The following is a 19,454-nucleotide window of genomic DNA, read 5'->3' as shown; positions in this document are numbered from 1 at the left end:
GAAAGGGTGGGGTGGAAGAACCCTCTGCAGGTTGTGGGATTATACAAAGGATTCTTGCTATACATTTGAAATGCTGCAAATACCCACTTTGACCTCTGGAGGGTCTCTAACATTACTGTGGTCTTTGGATGTATGGGGAGAAGAAAGCGCTCTCTCTCTCTCTCTCTCTCTCTCACACACACACACACACACACACACACACACACACACACACACACACACACCCTTTGAGCAACAAAGTTGCATTTTATGGATTCCCAATGGAGAATGTGCAATGCAGTGGGCTGTGTTACCGCTCTGAGCTACAGATCTATATTATGTTCCCGGTCTCCGTCACGTCCAGTTATTTATTTATTTATTCCTCTGAGCATTTGCATTAACAGCATCTCATGATGCAGCAAAAGAGATGCGTTCGTGTCTTGAGTTCTGACTCTCTTTTCTGCTCTGGGGTGCAATTGGAGCTGGGTATGAATGAGGGTTGGTGGCTCTGGGTGCTACCTTGCAACTTGGAAATAACGATGATGATGATGATGTATTAGTATATAAGGCTGGTGGAAAAGGAGCGTTAGAACGGGACATATTGGCGTTAAAAATCGGAGCAGAGAGAGTGTGTCAGCTAAAACGATTGGTCTCTTCTCCCTAGAATTGTGGACCATGTTCATAGAAGGGAGAAGTTTCAGCTGACCCATTCAGGACATCAGACGTTTGTCTTGGGTGGGAGGCCTGAAAGTGGCGTTCTGAATACAGCTGATTCAGATGATTGCTCAGGGTAACCTTTGTCTCTTCAAAGCCAGATAGACCTTGCTTATGTCTTGGTCCATAGCAAAGAGGTTTGTGAAGCTTCTGCTGTCATTTCAGAGTGTAGCTGACTGAGTGTGTCCTCATACACAGAAATTAACACAACAAATTACAAGTATAAAGACCTGGGAGAATAAAAGGGCCTTTACCTGGCCCTTCAAAAAAATATTGATGGGAACACCAGATGAGCCTCCTCGAGGAACACTTTCACAGGAAGCTGCCACCTACTGAGTCAGACCATTGGTCCATCTATCTCAGTATTATCTACACTGATTGGCAGTGGCTCACCAAGGTTTCAGGCAGGAATCTCTCCCAGTCCTACCTGCAGATGCCAGGGAGTGAACCTGAGATCTTCTGCATACAAGCAGATGCTATACTCCTGAGCTATGGCCCCATCCCCTAAGGGGAATATCTTACAGCAGGCACTGCTTACATGTGGTCACCCATCCAAATGCAAACCAAGGCAAGCCCAGCTTAGTAAATGGGAGAATTCGTGCTCGCTACTGCATTCCAGGGCTCTGTTCAAGAACCAGTGCAGTATCACTGACAAAGTCATCACCTGCCTCACTTCAGATGGCTGGCGGCACCTGGAGAAGGGCCTCCAATGAAGACCTCAGTGCCTAGACAGGTGGATGTGGAAACAGACACTTCCGAAATGGCACATTTTAGGGAATACTGCCTTTTGTGCTTACAAATATGGATTTCTCAAACCCATTTGTTGCCTGCTGAAAATCTTTGATGCTGAAAGGCATCATCTCACACTGTGCGGGAGGAGGCAGTGGTAAACCCGACACTGAGTCAAGGGCACAACTTTACTTTACCCAGACATGATTAAGGCTGCACCTTTTGCCCTGATAACAGACTAAACATACATGCCACCTTGTGATTTGAAATACTAGGGTTGTGCTCTCTGAAGGGAGAGTCACTACAGAAAGGGCCAGAATGCTGCGGGGAAGGAAGATGAGCAGGAGAGCAGATCTTTGGATCCAGAGGCCAGGGAAGTTACATTAACACAGACCAATTCTGTGAAAGAGTATCCAGTAATATACCGAGATGGTTGTCCTCCTACCATCTGGCTTCAATAAAGTTCTTTATTAAATAAAAGGATGTGATGCTCCGTTTATTTGTTTGACAGAAGAGTGACATTGGAAAAAAAGGAGAGATGGCCAAATAGATTGCAAACAGGAAATTATTGCCTATACTCTAGGCCCAGGCCTGCTTAAATACCCAACCATCTGTTGGGGGGGGGCACTGCTTTTGGGGGGCACCAGTGGAGCACTATGTCATCTAAGAGGGGTGTCGGAGAGTCACTGGCAAAGAGACTGCATGCAACTGTGCGTGTGTTCTGGATTGTACATCAGCATTGGTTACAACCTTGCACAGGGAGATGTCAAAGTTTGAAATTACCTGGTTTGAAATACCTAGCATTTGTATTCCCCAAGGATGTGCTGACTATACAGGCTCACAGTTTGGCCACCATAGCACAAGTAGACCATCAGCCAGGCCTACAAATCTTGGCCATCACTACCAGCTTGGGATGAATGCTCACCATGATTTTTGGCAATGTCTAACTACTAAATATGGAGATAGGTGACAGCATTGTTGCACTTATACTTTTCTGTGTGTCATCATCCCTTCTTTATCCCTAATGATTAGCGTATAGTTGCAATCATTTTTGCGCATACGGTAACAATGAACCCTTTGCTGTCCTCTCTCCGTGGGGTAATCTTTGGAGGACATTCCTGCCAATTTTCATTCCTCTGACAACAGTGATGATATTTCATAGTTTTGTGTTCTTGAGACTTTTAAAAGCTTTTACATAACATAAGAACAGCCCTGCTGGATCAGGCCCAAGGCCAATCTAGTACAACATCCTGTTTCCCACAGTGGCCTACCAGATGCCTCCGGAGAGCCCACTGGCAAGAGGTGAGGGCATGCCCTCTCTCCTGCTGTTGCTCCCCTGCAACTGCTATTGAGAGGCATCGTGCCTCTGAGGCTGGAGGTAGCCCACAGCCACCAGACAAGTAGTCATTGATAGACCCATCCTCCATGAATCTGTCTAAGCCCCTTTTAAAGCCATCCAAGCTGGTGGCCATCACCACATCTCATGGCAAGGAATTCCATAGATTAATTATGCACTGTGTGAAAAGTATTTACTCTTGTCGGTCCTATATTTCCATTGCACATCTGGTCGCTCCCGTTCTGATGGTAAGGACCATAAAAACAGGACAACGCACTGATAGCTGAAAGTATCGCAATGCTCTCACTTCTTTTGCAACTCTAGGGTGCAGACCTTGTCAAAATTTACAATGAGAATCTGCCCCCCCATCTGGCATTGACCATCCCAGTTGCCTCAAGTACTAAAGAGGATATTTGGGCCCCTCCTCCTTTTGGCCTCAAAGTGTCTCCATACCCTACATGTACAACTTGACTTAAAGTAATGCCTCTCTATATGCTGTGCCCTCCTGACACAGAGAGGGTCCTCTCTGCCACTCTAATTTTGGTAAATGGTGCAAAGTGGACAGGGGAAACTAGACAGGATCCTATTCATTTTGGCAAGAGTGGAGGGCCTGTCTGTTCTGACTTTGGGATATTGTAGCATTGATTGGAAGCAGACAAAATGTTTAAGAAAGTTAAAGGTGTCGGGAGCTGCCATGCCCCATAACGTATGCTGTACACTCTCTTCTTTGGTGCCTGGTCAAAGATTTTACAGCTTCTTACACACAAAAAGCCCCTGCAGAACTGTTCCATGAGAGATGAGTGTGCATCACAACACAGATATCTAGATGTGTTTTGGTGACAGTCATTGGCTTAGATGCCTTGAAAAGGAGATTTTATGGAGGAGGAATCCTATTGATGGCTGTTGGTCACAATAACTATTATGGAAGTTTCAAACGGATACCATTGGATACCATTTGCTGGTAGGAAGCAGCAGAATGGAGCTATTGTCAACTTCCTGGAAACTGCAGGAAACTGGATTCTAAACTAGATGGTCCTTAGATCTGATCTAGCAAATCTCTTAAGAGTCCTCTTTGGTCTGATCCATCAGGACCCCTTAAGCCAAGGGTTCCGTTGTTGAATGTTAACTCCCATGATTGCAAATGCCATCCCAAGACTGTAAATGCCATTCCAATGCAAAGTGTTACCTTTAAAACTCCATATGATCTGAGACCAGGATACCTTAAAGGATCACTCCCATCCATCTGTATCTACTCTCAAATTTTGATCATCATTTGAATGGTCTTTGGCCATTGTGGATTATGGGAGATGAAGCCCAACACTATAGTCCTTGGTTTCAACATCACTTCTCGACACCACGTTAAGTTCTCGGGCTAAAAAACAAAACAAGCACTTGCCTCCGAACAGAGCCTGTAAGAAAGACGTCCAGCTGAACAGCAACTTTTTCTCTTGGAGCTCACCACACAAGCAAAGCTGGTAACCTAACCAGCACAAGACAGCCTGGGCTTGCTCTGGGGAGAAACGTATTCAGAGAAAGGAAGAGGAAAGGAGCCCAGCCTTTCTCACAGACGGATAAAAGCTTGGCCTAGCTCTGTGTGCCAGAGCCTGCCTAGAGTTTCTATCTCTCTCAACTATTCATTAGTGATTACATGCGCGCGCACACACACGCACACACACCACACACCACCCCCTTCTGCAGACACCTGCAAGACCAACTCATAAAGCACGCATTCATAAGATCCTGGCAGCACCAGCATGGGAACTGGAGGCTACAGGGCGACAGTCATTGTATCTGCAGGGAAGGGAAAAAAAACCCACATTCCCTCACCAAGGCCTCTGAAAATAGATTCTGGCTGCAATTTTACTTTGGCACCACAGGATATGTTCTTTAAAAGAGAGAGAGAGAAGAAAGGAAGGAAGAAAGGAGGGTTCCTTCACCTCCCTCCTTTCTAAAGTCACTCAAGAGGAAGACAGTTGTGGCGGGTAACAGGCTGGCCAGCGTTTTTGCGGCGCGACAGAGTGAATAGGGGTATGTTTCTCCCTTGCAGAACTTGGCTGACCTGACTCTAAATCAAGTATCGAAAGGCTTGGCAAAATCCAGAAGAGGGAGCCCTTAAGCTCCTCCCACTGGCTTTGAAGGCTCCACCCCTTCGCTCCACTGTTCACCAACCATCCAAGCAGGAGCGTTGCTGAGGACTTAAAAGAGCCGGGCCCACAGTTCCCTTTTTGATTATTAAACTCAATCATACCCCCACCCCACCCCAAGAATAATTGAATGTGTTTTTTAAAGTCTCTAATATTATCATACAGCACCTATGAAGGTGGACGCAGTAGAGAGCCAGGTGAGGCCAGGAGTTCTACCCCATGCTCTGTGCAGGTGCCTCCACTGTTGCACCTCCTTTCTGGCAGAGGTCAGGGTGGAGGGAGGCGGGCAGCTGATGAGATGTGGGGCCCTGAGCATGGGGGACACCCCCTGATGACACTCCTATAAAGCAAGGAAATCGGTAGATACTTTAGCATTGCAAATCATGTTTCTCAGTGCACTCTAAAAGCAAACAGCACTCTAACTTGTCAAAGGAAGTGTCTATACATAGGGATATAGGAAGCTGCCATGTACTGAGTCAGACCTTTCATCTATCTAGCTCAGTATTGCCTACACAGATTGGCAGCAGCTTCTCCAATGTTGCAAGCAGGAATCTCTCTCAGCCCTATCTTGCAGTTGCCAGGGAGGGAACTTGAAACCTTCTGTTCTTCCCAGAGCGGCTCCATCCCTTAAGGGGAATGTCTTACAGTGCTGCTCACACTTCTAGTCTCCCTTTCATATGCAGCCAGGGCAGAGCCTGCTTAACTAAGGGGACAAGTCATGCTTGCTACCACAAGACCCGCTCACTTCTCATAAAAATGCCATGTTTAAACATCCCCACCCCCACCCCCACCCCGGATAAGAGTGCTTCTTAAAACATTGCTCTGCTCTAGCATGTTGTCTTGGGTGCATCTGAAAGGTCTTCATCTGGCACAAAGAAATGCAGCTGCATGCAAGAACTTTGTGTGAGCTTTGAATGGCAAATGGCATTCTGGATATGAGCGAATATCCAGAGCTAACCAACAAGAAAACCCACAACTTCAATGTGCTTCTCATTTAAGGTCTAAACATGCATGGCATATGTTTACATTTATCTTAAGCCAGGTAATCAAAGGGATTTGAAGTTTGCTTTAGACAATCAAGGTAATCAACAACAAAAAGCATTCAGACAAAAAGCTTTCCTCTTAAGTTTCCAATTCCCCCGAACTCTTTACCTTCCAAGGCCAAAAAACAAAGCAAAACAAAATAACTCGATGGGAATAATAAAGTTTGTTTGTTTGATTGATTAGGTGGTGCCATCAAGTCAGTGTCGACTCTTAGCGACCACATAGATAGATTCTCTCCAGGGTGATCTGTCTTCCACTTGGCCTTCAAATAAATAAATAAAGTAAGTTAGTTAGTTAGTTTACAAAGGGTTAAAAAAATCCATTTTTGGACAGAAATATAACACACCTCTTTTTAAGAGACTGGCAAAGTCACAGGAGAAATTATGAGAAGATATGAACATCTGAAGCTGCCCTTTTGCTGAGTAAGACCATTGATCCATCTCATCATGTGCTTTCTACTGACTGGTAGCAGCTTGCCAAGAACTCAACGTCTTTCTTAACTTCTTCTACCTGATTCTTTTAAATGGAGAAGCTGGGGATTCCATTTGGGATTGTAGAAGCAGGTACTCCACCGCTTGCTCTAATGGTCCCTCCCCATTAAGATAGTCTTTGATAGAAGGATAAGGGACAAGAAGGACACTTGAAGGGGACACTTACCCGGGTAGTTGGAGTATTGGTCTAAAATGGAGAGAAAGACACACATCTGGATGACATTCCTATATAGCAGGGTTTCTTAACCTTGGGTCCACAGATGTTGTTGGACTATAACTCCCATCATCTCCAGCCATGGCTCCAACATCTGGGGACCTAAGGTTAAGAAACCCTGCTGTATAGGAATAGAGAATGATAGAAAGTGATGCCTTCTTCAGTTCAGATGGCCAACTCCATGAGAAGGTTCTGAAGATCACATGATAAATCGCTTTGGGGACTTTTGTTGAAAAGTGGTATATAAATATTTGTTGATGCTGGGTAGAAATGTTATCAATTTCCCCAGGTCTTTTAACTCTAATGTTGCTCCTGCTAAATTCTGTTATGGCTGCTTATGTTTGCTGGGCTTTTGTTTCACTTTTAATTGGTTCCATTAATGTATTTGAGTGATGAGAGTTTTAACATTGCATTGGAAAAAGCTTCTTTTGAAGGGCAGGATCCAAACACTTGAAAATAAAAAAATAAAATAAAAACCATCCTGTTGCATTTCCTGAGGGATGATGATGATGATACCACTTTTCAACAAAAGTTCTCAAAGTGGTTTGCACAGAAAAAGAAATAAGATAATTCCCTGTCCCAAAAGGGCTCACTTTCTAAAGGGCAGGATATACATCTCAACGTAAGTAAATTATTATGGGAAGGAATCCTTCCATGAAATGTCCCTAGACTAATAGATCACCGCTGCTTCAGCATCTGTGTTCAGCTGCCAAGACTGGTATTGCAAAATCTCAATGCCCCCACCAAAAATCAATGGATGGACCATATTTGGGAATTTGTGATTATGAACCACCAAACTCCACAAGCTGAACATCCACCTATGAAATATGAATGCAATGGGAATTTGATTTCCTTTTATATGATATATTGATGTTATTTGCCCTAATGAGCATGTACCTCCTAAATACAAGTGTGCGTATTTCTAGTTTGCTATAGTTGATGCAATTCTCCTACATTTTTCACTGTTCCCCAAGCCTGAAGTCTTCCTTCGTTTGATAACATTTTAATGTGAAAATCGCTCTATATTATTATACAGTCATTATTTGTGTGTTTCTGTCAGGGGTGTAGCTAAGGGAGAGAGGGCTGTGTTCACCCCTCTCTCTAGCAGCACCTGTGAGTGAGGGAGATAATGGAGAAAATAGGAGGGGGTGGAGAGTTCTGTTTGTTAAAGTTCTTGTGTGTGTATATATATATATATATATATATATATATATATATATATATATATATATATATATATATATATTGCTGCCCCAGAAATTCCTCAGATGTTTGTCTGGTGTAGGAATGTCCATGCTCACCTCAAAATGTTGCTTTCATTGGAATTTGGTGGCCGTGCTAGTCTCAGATCTTATCAACTTCGCCCACTGTAGCTCCATTATTTCCCGATTCCCAGTAGGTTATCCAGTGCTGGTGAGAGGCAGATAACACTCCCACAGTACTGCATGACTAACAACCCACTTTAATGTATTCTGTGACCAATTAAAGTTTGCAGCACTATTTTAAAAATCTCCTCCAAGGTAATCCCAAGTCCTGAAGGCTACCAGCTGGTCTGGTGGTAGCAAGCATGACTTGTCCCCTTAGCTAAGCAGGGTTTGCCCTGGTTGCATATGGATGGGAGATTTGATGTGTGAGCACTGTAAGATATTCCCCTCAAGGGATGGAGCTGCTCTGAGAAGAGCATCTAGGTTCCAAGCTCCCTCCCTGGCAGCATCTCCAAGATAGGGTTGAGAGAGACTCCTGCAACCTTGGAGAAGCTGCTGCCAGTCTGTGAAGACAATACTGAGCTAGATGGACCGATGGTCTGACGCAGTATATGGCAGCTTCCTATGTTCCACATTGCCCTATTTCTGCCCAAGCCACCCATTTTTCACCCACTTCAACTTGTGGGTTCTCATGTGATGGAATCTGCTGTCCGCGGAAGATCAAGAGATGAACATATCTTGAGGCAGTTCTGGGCCCTGAGGACTTTCCTCCCCATCACACACGCAACACACACATACACCAAGTGTGAAATATTGGATTGTTTTCCAGAAGGGAGTGAGATTATAAAGAAGCTAGGAAGCTGTGTACGCTTTTGACTCTGTAATAACTGTAGCAAATTTCCCCAAGAGATACAAACAAACACAGATTGCTGCAGAATGCCAATGAGTTCTTTTAGAGCAAGGCACATTAAGATGCAAAACAGGAGATAATGAGATAAAGCTGCAAGTTGCAGATCCCAGATTTTGAAATGCTTGAAGCCCTTGGAAATGTGAGGACGAAAGGCACCTCAAGAAGAGCTTGGATTTTAAACCAAGTTTGCTATTTTCAGAGCAGGGAAGAAACCTCTCACCACCCACCAACATGTCATGGGATTCTTCGGATATAATACTTGCAACTCCTTGAGCTTGTTCTCATGACAGCCCTACTTGGGTAGGGCCAAGATCACTCCCGATCTCCCCGTTCCTCCCCCGGGTAGCCTTGCTTTTTTACCCAAACTAAAAATTAGGTTGGACTCACTCCCAGGGTCATGTAGATGCTTGGGTGGCCGACAGCCATCTTTGCCATAGAGCTGGGGGAGAAGAGTGGCCGGGCAGCAGGAACTTTCACAGTGCACAGCGGTGACCTGAGGCACGGCCTTTTCAGAGGTGGCACCTAAACTATGGAATACATTCCCCTTGGAGGCTTGGCAGGCCCCTTCACCAGCTTTTTTTTTTTTTAACCATCTGGCTAAAGCATTCCTTTTCAGACAGAGCCTACTGTTATGACTTTACTGTGGACCACTGCTGTTATATTTTTTGTGAACTGTTGTCTGCCGCATTTTAGATAGTTCTGTTTGCATTTTAAAATGATGGTTTGAGTCTTCTGTTGTACACTACTTTGAGCACTAAGTGGAGGAGCGGTATATAAACTGTAATTTAAGTGATGCTGCATGGGAGGAGGGAATGAGAAAAGTGGAAGGTTAGAGCAGGTAGAGTGAAACATGTAAAAGCCTTCACCTCATCACCCCTGCCCAGGGATGAAGTGAGGGCTTTTAATTCTTTCCAAGTGCTGTATGTAATTGCCTGGGGTGGGGTGGGGGTGAGAGGCATTTCTTTGACTAAACCAATATTTCATATCAGTGTCAGGAGCAGATTTTCGTGGACTGCAGCTCCCCAGCTGTTCCTTGACTTTGGTCCAGACTTTCCCGGTGGGATTCGTTGTAGCAACACGCCTTGCTTATAGGATTCATATGCAGAGGAAGGGGAGAGGGGTGGGCTGCTGGTGGTGGCGATGGAGGAGGAGGAGGAGGAGACCCACAACTGTAAGTTAAAACCATGTGTCTGTGATTCCAGTGTATTGAAATTCAAAAGTTTTTGTGGCTGTTCAAAAATAGCTTTTTCACTACAGTAAAGGGTGGGAGGGGGGAGAAGAATAGCCCCCCCTCCAACTAATTTAAAAGAAGCAAAGCTTTTATGTTTGCCCTGTTTCACGTAGGAGGTCTCGGAATAAAGGTAAGAATGCAGAGCCCTTTTATACTCGCCCAATAAAAATTCAGAGCACTTGGTCTGGTTTGGGAAGTGGAGGAGGGGAGCATTTTCTGGGCTGTTGAGGAAAGCTTGAAGCAAATGAACACACAATTAAAACAAATCCCAGAATCTGGTCATGTGTTTTAGCCTCTGGATTTCCTTAATCCAGGGAAGGTAGAATAAGCAGTATCTGCGGACAGCATTGCAAGCCAAGTTCAGAGATTGCGTCACTTGGGATGCACATTAAAAGCATGATGGTAGTGGCATACTGCAGTTAAGAAATGAAAGATAGCACCACTCTTTGGCACAGTCCCTAGTACACTGAGATGGCATTTTCCAAGACTGAGAACTGCTGGGTCATGGAAATGCTGTTGCATCTAGTGGTAATTTCTTCCTCTCTTGTCGTCATTTCTTCCTCTCCTGTGATACGAGTCAACTACAAGCATTTGTTTTGGGAAGTGTGTGCACACACCAGCTCTCCCCAGAAAAATTGGAGGGCTGTTTTTCCAGGGAGAGCTGGTCTACCAGTTGGGGTCGGTGGGTAGATCAGTCCTCCGAGGAGTACCAACACACTGTCCAGAGCGGAGGCCTGGTCTACCCACTGTGTCAGGTGGGTAGACAAGGCCTCTGCTGTAGACAGTGCATCAGCCCACCTCGGAGGACTGGTCTACCCCACTGACCCCAATTGGTAGACCAGCTCTCCCCAGAAAAACAGCCCTCCAAAATGGCACTCAAAGCACTTGAAATTATTCAAGCTCGAAACAACATTTATATATCATTTTTCAATAAAAGTTTCCAAAGCAGTTTACATAGAGAAACAATAACTAAAAAAGAAAAGATGGATCCCTGTCCTCAAAGGGCTCACAATCTAAAATAAATTTAAGATAGACACCAGCAACAGTCACTGGAGGTACTGTGCTGGTGGTGAATAGGGCCAGTTACTCTCCCCCTGCTAAATAAAGAGAATTCACCATGTTAAAAAGGTGCCTCTTTGCCCAGTTAGCAGGGGTAAATGGTGTAGTTTTGTTTCGAGTTTTGTTTTGTTTTGTAGTTTTGTTTTGAAACGGCATAGTTTTGTTTCAAGAGCAAAACAGGCCTTTTGTTGTATTTATTTATTTGTCAAATTTGTACACTGGCCCAAACTTTCATCTCTGGGCAGTTAACCATAACATAAAACTACTAGTTAAAAACATGTTTAAGCATGTTTCATTCCAAAACCGAAACGCTCAAAACAGCTATTCTGAGCTTGAATCATTTTGCACCTCTCTAGTAGGAGCGAGGGGGAAGAGATCGTGTAGGAGGCCAATGGCACCATCCTACCCAGCACGTTTATCCAGCAAATTACTGAGAATGGAGGAAATGCCATCAGAGCCTGCACCCACCTCCCACGTGATCACTTCTCCTCCTCCTCCTCCTCCTCCCTAGGTTGTAGCTCACACGACACTTGTTCTACCCAGTTCATGGTCATGTGAACTGCCTTATTATCTGCATGAGCAGGATCCTAAATTTCATCCTAAATTGTGTGCATTTCTATCTATCCTAATGTTTCCCTCGAGAGTGAGAAGACGTTGGCACCGTGCAATCCAAAGACTTAAAGCTATGAGGGTTTTCTTTTTGAAAGCACGACTTTCCTCCTATTGGCAAATCAGAGCAGACAGAAAACTGCTTCTTTTTGAATTTCCCTGGCTGATATGTCATGTTGCAGTGTGTGATGGATGAGACCAAATATGACAAGTCAAGGCAATTACTAGGTCAGTTCTGCCAGTTTTTGAAGGAAGCTACTCTTTGTAGAGCATATTTAGGAAGAAACAAAGAAAAACCCAACACAACCAACTCCCTTGATTCAGTCCTGAGCATGTATAACAGGCCCTGCATTGTCAGTATGCCGTCCCAAATGGACTTAAGCAGTTCTATTGAACTCTCCTCCAAAACGTATGCCTAAATGATGACATTATGATCACTGAATATATTCCAGATTTCTATAGTTCACGGCTGACATTTTGCTTACAGCAAAATGCAAACAAAACTTGGGAGTTTTTCCACAGACAATAAGTGTGAGATATTTCAAGAGAAGCCCAGCAGTTTCAATATGACTGGCAATATTTCACAAGGGTGGGGCAGGGCAGAGGACCTGTAGAGTTCAGGGGAAAATTCAAAGGAAAAAATTTGGAGACCCTTCTCAGGTGAGACGTCTGAAGAATGTTGAGAGAAGCCCCAAAAATGTGTCAGTTAGACTATTTAAATTAATCCAGGATAGTTTTGTATATCTGTACAACCTTTGCAGTAAATATCCACCTTTTATGTAACATCTTGGATCCTTGTATTCTTTTGCCATACATATTGGGTTACTGGCTTGGTTTTATTTGCATTGACTGTGGTCTTTCCCAAACCTGATGGTGTAGAAAGAATTGATTCACCAGACCTTTCCTAGTTAACCCCATCAAGCAACCCTTCCATACTTCTCCCTGCTATCCGTTTCCACCTTTCCCCAAGATATTAAGTCTGTAATAAAATAATCATAATTAATTAATCGCTGGTGTGATGCAAAGCCTAACAGAGCCAGAATGCTCCATTAGTTAAAAATTAATTTGCTACAATGGGGATAGGAACATAGGAAGCTGCCATATACTGAGTCAGACCATTGGTCCATCTAGCTCAGTATTGTCTTCACAGTCTGGCAGCGGCTTCTCTTTGGTCGCAAGCAGGAATCTCTCTCAGCCCTATCTTGGAGATGTGGCCAGGGAGGGAACTTGGTACCAGAGCGGCTCCATCCCCTAAGGGGAATATCTTGCAGTGCTCACACATCAAGTCTCCCTTTCATATGCAACCAGGGCAGACCCTGCTTAGCTAAGGGGACAAGTCATGCTTGCGACCACCAGACCAGCTCACCTCTCTTTAACACAGTAAATACTAAATGCAATAAAGCTGCTCCCACTGGGTCTGGGACTCAGAGCACGTTCTAAAGGCACACAATACAATAGCCTTGCTGAAGCTAAGCAGGTCTTGTTCTATTCTGCACATATTCTTGCACAGTCTTTAATTTATCATGCTCAAAATCTATAGCCAGGAGTGACTGACCTTGTGATATAGCTTGGGGGTGGGGGGATTGGATGTCTCCTCCCCCTATAGGAATTTGAAGAATAAGTCCTATTAAAAACAGCTTCCCTTTCTTCAAGCAGAAAGTGATTTCATTCACAACCCAAGCTCCACATATGTTCTTGGTCATATGGATCAGAGTGGGATTTTATCAGAGAAACTTCTGAGTGTGTGTGAGTGTGTGTGTCTATAATCAGAAGAAAACAAATCTTACAGTGAACTTCACCCCTTGCTGAAAACAAGAGGGGTCCCTGGTTTCTTTCCAGCCATACCTTTTCTGTTGTGGTGCCACAGGAAAAGAAAGATGACTAAGAGGGGGATATGACTGAAATTTATAAAATTATGCATAGTGTGGAGAAAGTAGATACAGGCAAGTTAAAAGCTTCTAAGACTAGATAGAGACAACACAAGAGACTTTGGTTCCTGCGATGAAGCACCAAATGCCGGGGTCAACCCCCATCAGAATGGACCCATGCAAGCTTTGGAGATGGTGTGGGGAGGAGGAGAGGTTGCCAACAACCTCCTCTCATCTCCATATGCTTCTTGAAAGCTTTGCAAGAAGTGTGAGGTGTGGAGAGCATCTATCTCCTCATGCTCCTTGCAAAACTTGCAAGGGTCAGATCAGGGCCTTTTTCCAGTTCTGAGAGACGTGGGGACAGAATTTTCATTTGAGCATGCCCCACGACCACCGCTTTCTTCTCTCTGGTTGACATATTGCACAAAATTATACATGCAGTGGTAGGTAACATTTGTGTCGTTGTGCAAGAGCACTGTTGGACAGTGCAAAAATGGTATAAATGGAGTTGTGCAGTCATTATAATAGCTGCACTGTCATGCAGTTAAATTTGTGCCATTTTTGCCCTTGCGCAACAGTGCGCTCGTGCAACAGCTCAAATATTACATTTCAGTGCATGTGTAATGTTGCTCAGTGGGTCAGCCACTGCATCCTGGGTCTGCGTAATAATTCCCAATACTGAAATAACTCTTGATTTCTGGCATTATATTTTAATTGATCCGTTTTACTGCCTTGGATGAAAATGATCAATCTGACCATTTCAAATACTGAATGTGGACCCCCTTTGTGTGGGGTTCAGGGCAATTACCCTTCTTGCCCCCCCTGGGTCAGATTGGGCCCAAAGAGCTGCTCCAGTGCCAGTAGGTACCAGTTGGGCATCTGGCCACCCTACTGGCACCCCAGTAATATGCTGCTTGAGATCTCCCCGAGACCCAACTTAGTGACATCCAATGGGATTGATTGGCAATAGATTCCAGGGCAGACAAAAGCAAGGGCTTCTTCACAGAATCAGGAATGGAGTGTCCAGCCACAAGATACTGTGTGAGAGATACTGGTTTAGATGCCTTTAATGAGGATTAGACAAATGCTTGCAGAATAGTCCTTTCAGCAGCCATTAGCTGTGTGGGGCTAAGACAGCCTCTATTTTTCAAGGTCAGGGGGGAGCCACTTTGGGGGATGGCTGTTGCCTTCAGTCCTTGATACTGGGCTTCCTGAAAGCACTTGTCTGGTCACTGTGGAAAGCAGGACGTTGGGCTAGATGGGCCCTTGGTCTGATCCAGCAAGGGCTTGTAGGAAACTCTTGTAGCTTTAGAATGTTCACAGACATTCCAAGAGCTGAAGAGGAAGGCCATGGAATGTTGAAACTGGGTACAGCTGCTGTGAACCAACCATCAGATGTCTCAAAGGAAGGAGAACTCATAACTTTTCTGGACAAACATAATAGGGACTAATATTTTAATGAGGTGAACATTCTTCACCAGCAGGGCTTGGCTCTTTGGAAGCATCCTCTTCAACCTCTTAGGAACCCTGCTGATTATCAAAAACTTTTTATGAAAACTCCCCAAAGAAAAGCTTACCACATTCCAGCAATCATAGAAATGGAAGAGGGCCTATGAGAAGTCCAGTACAATTTTGCCATTCTGAAGTTGAAACCCGGCAAGCAGCCTAGGCTGGACAGACCATGAAAGTCTCCTTTTTCAGATTATGGACTGAAACCATGGGGGGCGGGGGATAAAGATAGAACAGAAAGACTGCAAAGGCCTGGTAGAGGTTTTATATTCCCCATCCCCAAGAGTATGAGAATAGAGGACTTAAAGACAGTTGCCCCTCGCAACAGCACAAGTAGGAAGCAGATATTATCTGCAGCTGCTGTCACTTGTCAGATTGGAGATCAATGCAAGGAGCTCATGGCCCCCCAGGATGCTGTGCAGAGAAGGCCAGGGGATTATCACCTCAAAACAGAGCTGGGCAGTAATTGCGCCAAGATTAGCTGTCTCCACTGCTCATTAGAGAAGGAAGAGGCAATATTAGGAAGGTGGGCATGGTGTAAAGTTTACACCACTTTGCTAATTGGGAAGGAATCCAAAGGACCAGAGGCTAGTGTGAGAGGCACAATGGTGCATTTGGTTGGAAGCTTTTGACTTGGTTTGCCAGATCAAGTAGCCAGGAACTATCTTCTCCGTGGACACCTTCTTGAGGTGCATCTCTCCTCTTACTTTTGAATCTATGACAGCTTTCCACAGGTAAAAATATTGGTGGGCATGCAATATCCCTATTTCCATATCAAGTTTAATTGCCCAACGTCTCTCTCCACCATCATCAAACCTTGCTGAAGGATCTTCTCCATCATTTTGCCAGAAAATATGACAGGGTAACACCTTTCCTGCAGTCATTGCACTGGTTGCCTATTCGCTACCAAGTTCAATTTAAGGTCCTGGTTTTGACCTTCAAAGCCTTGCGGAGTTTGGTACCTGTCTATCTACAGACCCGCCTCTCCTATCCAGTTACATCCCATCCGATCAGATCTTCTCAAATGGCCCTTTTGTCAGTCCCTAATTTCCGAGAGGTTCGGGGTGCTAGGACCCGTGAAAGGGCCTTTTCGGTTGCTGCCCCAGTTCTCTGGAACTCCCTTCCCCTTCAGATTTGTTTAGCTACTTCCTTATTGATTTTTAAATCTCTATTGATGACTTTTCTTTTTCGCCAGGCTTTTACCCTGTAGTTTACCTATTTGATTTTTGATTTTTGTTAGTTACTTTAGTTTTTAATTTATAATGTAATCTTAATTCTGTCTTGCTCTGTATGTTTTTGTATACCGCCCAGAGTCTTCGGAGTGGACGATATATTAAATGTTTCTAATAAATAAATAAATAAATTTTCATTTGCCATTAATGAGAACTTTCTTCTGTGGTAAATGGTACCACTTGAAGACGGACTATGATTACTATGAAAATTTATATATCACTTTTCAACAAAACTGTCTCTGCCTGTCTGTCTGTCCGTCTATACTTAGATTAGATTAAGGTGTCCCAAGCAGTAGTGTACTGGAGGGGTGGTGGGGTATAAATATTTTAAATAAATTAAATATAAAATAAATTAGATTAGATTTAGGTAGAGCTGGTTCCCTGTATTATTATTACATTTATATCCCGCTCTTCCTAAAAGGAGCCCGGAGCGGTGTACTACATCCAGAATTCACCTTATTTTGCCGCTGCCACCTCTTTGGTGGCAGAAATTCTTGCAGTGGCAGAGAGGTGCTCCTCTTAGAAGCTGACATCATTTTTACTCCCAAGTCTGCTCACTATGATGCTACATGTTGATGTTGTGTTGCAGTGACAAAGCTCCTGGGGGAGGGCAGGGGAATGTGGTTTTCAGCAGTTGCTGAAAGTTGCTGAAACACCAGCACCACGTGCTTTTTGTGGAGCACCAGCACTGTCTGTTTGCTTGCCGTAATGAGCCAGGTGGTTAGTGGGTGGCAAAGGAGGCACAGCTGCCCCTGCTTTCTTCTGCTCTATTTGCTCCTCTCTCTCCTGCCCTGAATGCTGCCTGCAGGCTGGTTAACAATGCAGCTCCACTTAATGAATAGCCAGCCTGCAGGCAGCCAATCATTAAGGGGCAGAGGGGAGAGGAGCAAACAGAGCTGTGCCTCCTTTGGCACCTCCCAGCTCCTTACAATGAGCTGCTCCTGGCCATCCCTAAAATGACCACCCTAAATGCTGCTGCTTGCCAATATGGTAAGAAAATGGGCGGGTGCATTTTGGCACAGCCTTAAAATATTAGAAATAACCATCATCATTGTCGTTGTCATTGCCGCCGCCACCTACCTTTAAGTGCAGATACATAAGTCATTAAAAAAAACCCATAACACCGGTTTTGAAAGAACTGTACTGGCTGCCGATATGTTTCCGGGTGAAATACAAAGTGCTGGTTCTTAACTGTAAAGCCCTTAACGGCTTAGGTCCAGGCTATGTAAGAGAGTGTCTCTTTTGTCATGAACCCTGCCACCTGTTACGATCTTCTGGAGAGGTCTGTTTACGGATGCCACTGGCTCATTTGGTGGCAACCCATGACCGAGTTTTCTCTGTGGCTGCCCCAGGGCTTTCGAATATACTCCCTGCTGAAATAAGAGCATCTCCATCTCTGTTTGTTTTCAGGAAGAACCTCAAGAATCTCCTGCTTTCACAGGCTTTTAATGAGAATTTATTTTTTAAAATAATTTTTAATAATTTTAAAAACTTGTTTTGATAACTATTTTATTCTATTGTTTTAATGTCATGTATTTTAATCTGTGACTTTTAAATATTTTAAATGTTGTACACCATCTAGAGATGTACATATCAGGCAGTATAGAAATAGGATTGATAAATAAATAAATAAAACAACTTATGGATAGTGCCTCATAACAAATAAGAATAATAGTGGAGGTAGTGGTAGTAGCATTATTCTCCTTTTGGGCAAGTCTCTTTTTTAAAACACAGTATACCAAAATTTAACAATGTATTTGTTCAGTTAATTATTATGATTAATAACCCACTTATCTGTTACAATTTACATCCAAAGCAGCCTGAAAGCATAAAATTTACAATCCATAAACCAACTGAGACATAAGAAAATAACAAACAAACAATTAAGATCATGAAACAGCAGCATTAGAAGAATTTATCCCAGCCACGAGAATTTTTGAGATGGCTTTCCTATGTACACCCCACTCTCCAATGCCTCCTGAATATATAAGAGAGAACAGATAAAACTGTCAGGGAATAACTGAAAAGATTCTCCATGCAGAGGGGAGCTAATCTAAGCAGTCTCTCTCACTCCATCAGAAAAATGATTGTCCGGAGCAAAGGGATGGAGTGTGACAAATTTATTTGCAAATAGCCTGATAAAAGAATGCCTGTAGGAAGAAGAGAAAGTGCTGATTGACAAAATCCCAGGAATGAAAACAATGGTGCTAGAGATAACAGAAGACGGGTGGAAAAGGTTCAGCCAGTAAGGAATGTGGCTTACCCACAGTCTGGGGCTTATTATGGGATGGTGACCACAAGGACTGCATCAAGCCATTTCACCTTCCTTTTATTCTAGAACAGGATTTTTCAACCTATTTTAAAAAAACAGTTTTGTTTTGTTTTTAAAGAAAGAAAATAGAGATCAATATTACAGAAGCTGTAGAGATTTTGTTGAAGGAAACAAATAACAATCTTTGCTATTTTATAAAAGCAGGGGGTGGCTCTTATATGAAGCAAGGAGACACAGTCGCAGGAGCCAGCGTTTGACATTCTGCCTCAGGAGCACAGGGGTCTTGAAAGGGCATTTCTGAATCAAAGCCTTTATTTTAAGGATGATATCTCAGTAAGCCCTACAGCAACCCTGTAAAGTAGGCCACTCCTAATACCCCCATGTTGCAGATGAAATTAGGTATATTCCACTACACAGCAAGGCCTTTTCAGTGATGGTGCTGACCTTGTGGAATGCCCTTCCCATAGATGTCTTCCAAAAGTTCCCGGCTCTGCACACTTGAGTCTTCCAGAAAGCCTTTGGTTTATACCGATTCTGCATTTAATAGGTCAGCCTCTTTTGTACAGGTTGTTGGTATTGCCAGATTGGCCAATTATTGTTGCTTGACTTCTGTTGGCAAGGGATTTTTGTTGTCCAGCTGCCATACTGACTTTGTATTCATTGAGCGTTATTTTCTATGCACATTTTAAGCTCAAATTCTGTACAGACTTACCTGGGAGTAAGCCCCACTGAACTCAACAGGACATATTTCTGAGTCGCCACCAACAGGCTTGTCCTGTTCATGTTCTTTGTTAGCCACTTTGAGTTATCCTTTGATAAGATAAGACCACTTGTTGGGCTTACAATGAACTTTGAAACCGATGGCTCACACTCCTAAGCACTATGCTGACAGTGACACCAGCTCTTGA

The 19,454-nt window shown here is 43.8% G+C and overlaps 1 protein-coding gene across 1 annotated transcript in view; it reads left to right on the top strand.

The window, feature by feature from the left end:
* SORL1 (sortilin related receptor 1) overlaps window positions 1-19,454 on the top strand; it is a 138,258-nt gene that overhangs the window by 114,073 nt on the left and 4,731 nt on the right. The window lies entirely within an intron of this gene.

The sequence above is a fragment of the Hemicordylus capensis genome, chromosome 8 (assembly GCF_027244095.1).
Source record: "Hemicordylus capensis ecotype Gifberg chromosome 8, rHemCap1.1.pri, whole genome shotgun sequence".
Classification (NCBI taxonomy): domain Eukaryota; kingdom Metazoa; phylum Chordata; class Lepidosauria; order Squamata; family Cordylidae; genus Hemicordylus; species Hemicordylus capensis.
This window is presented reverse-complemented; position numbering and strand designations above follow the sequence as displayed.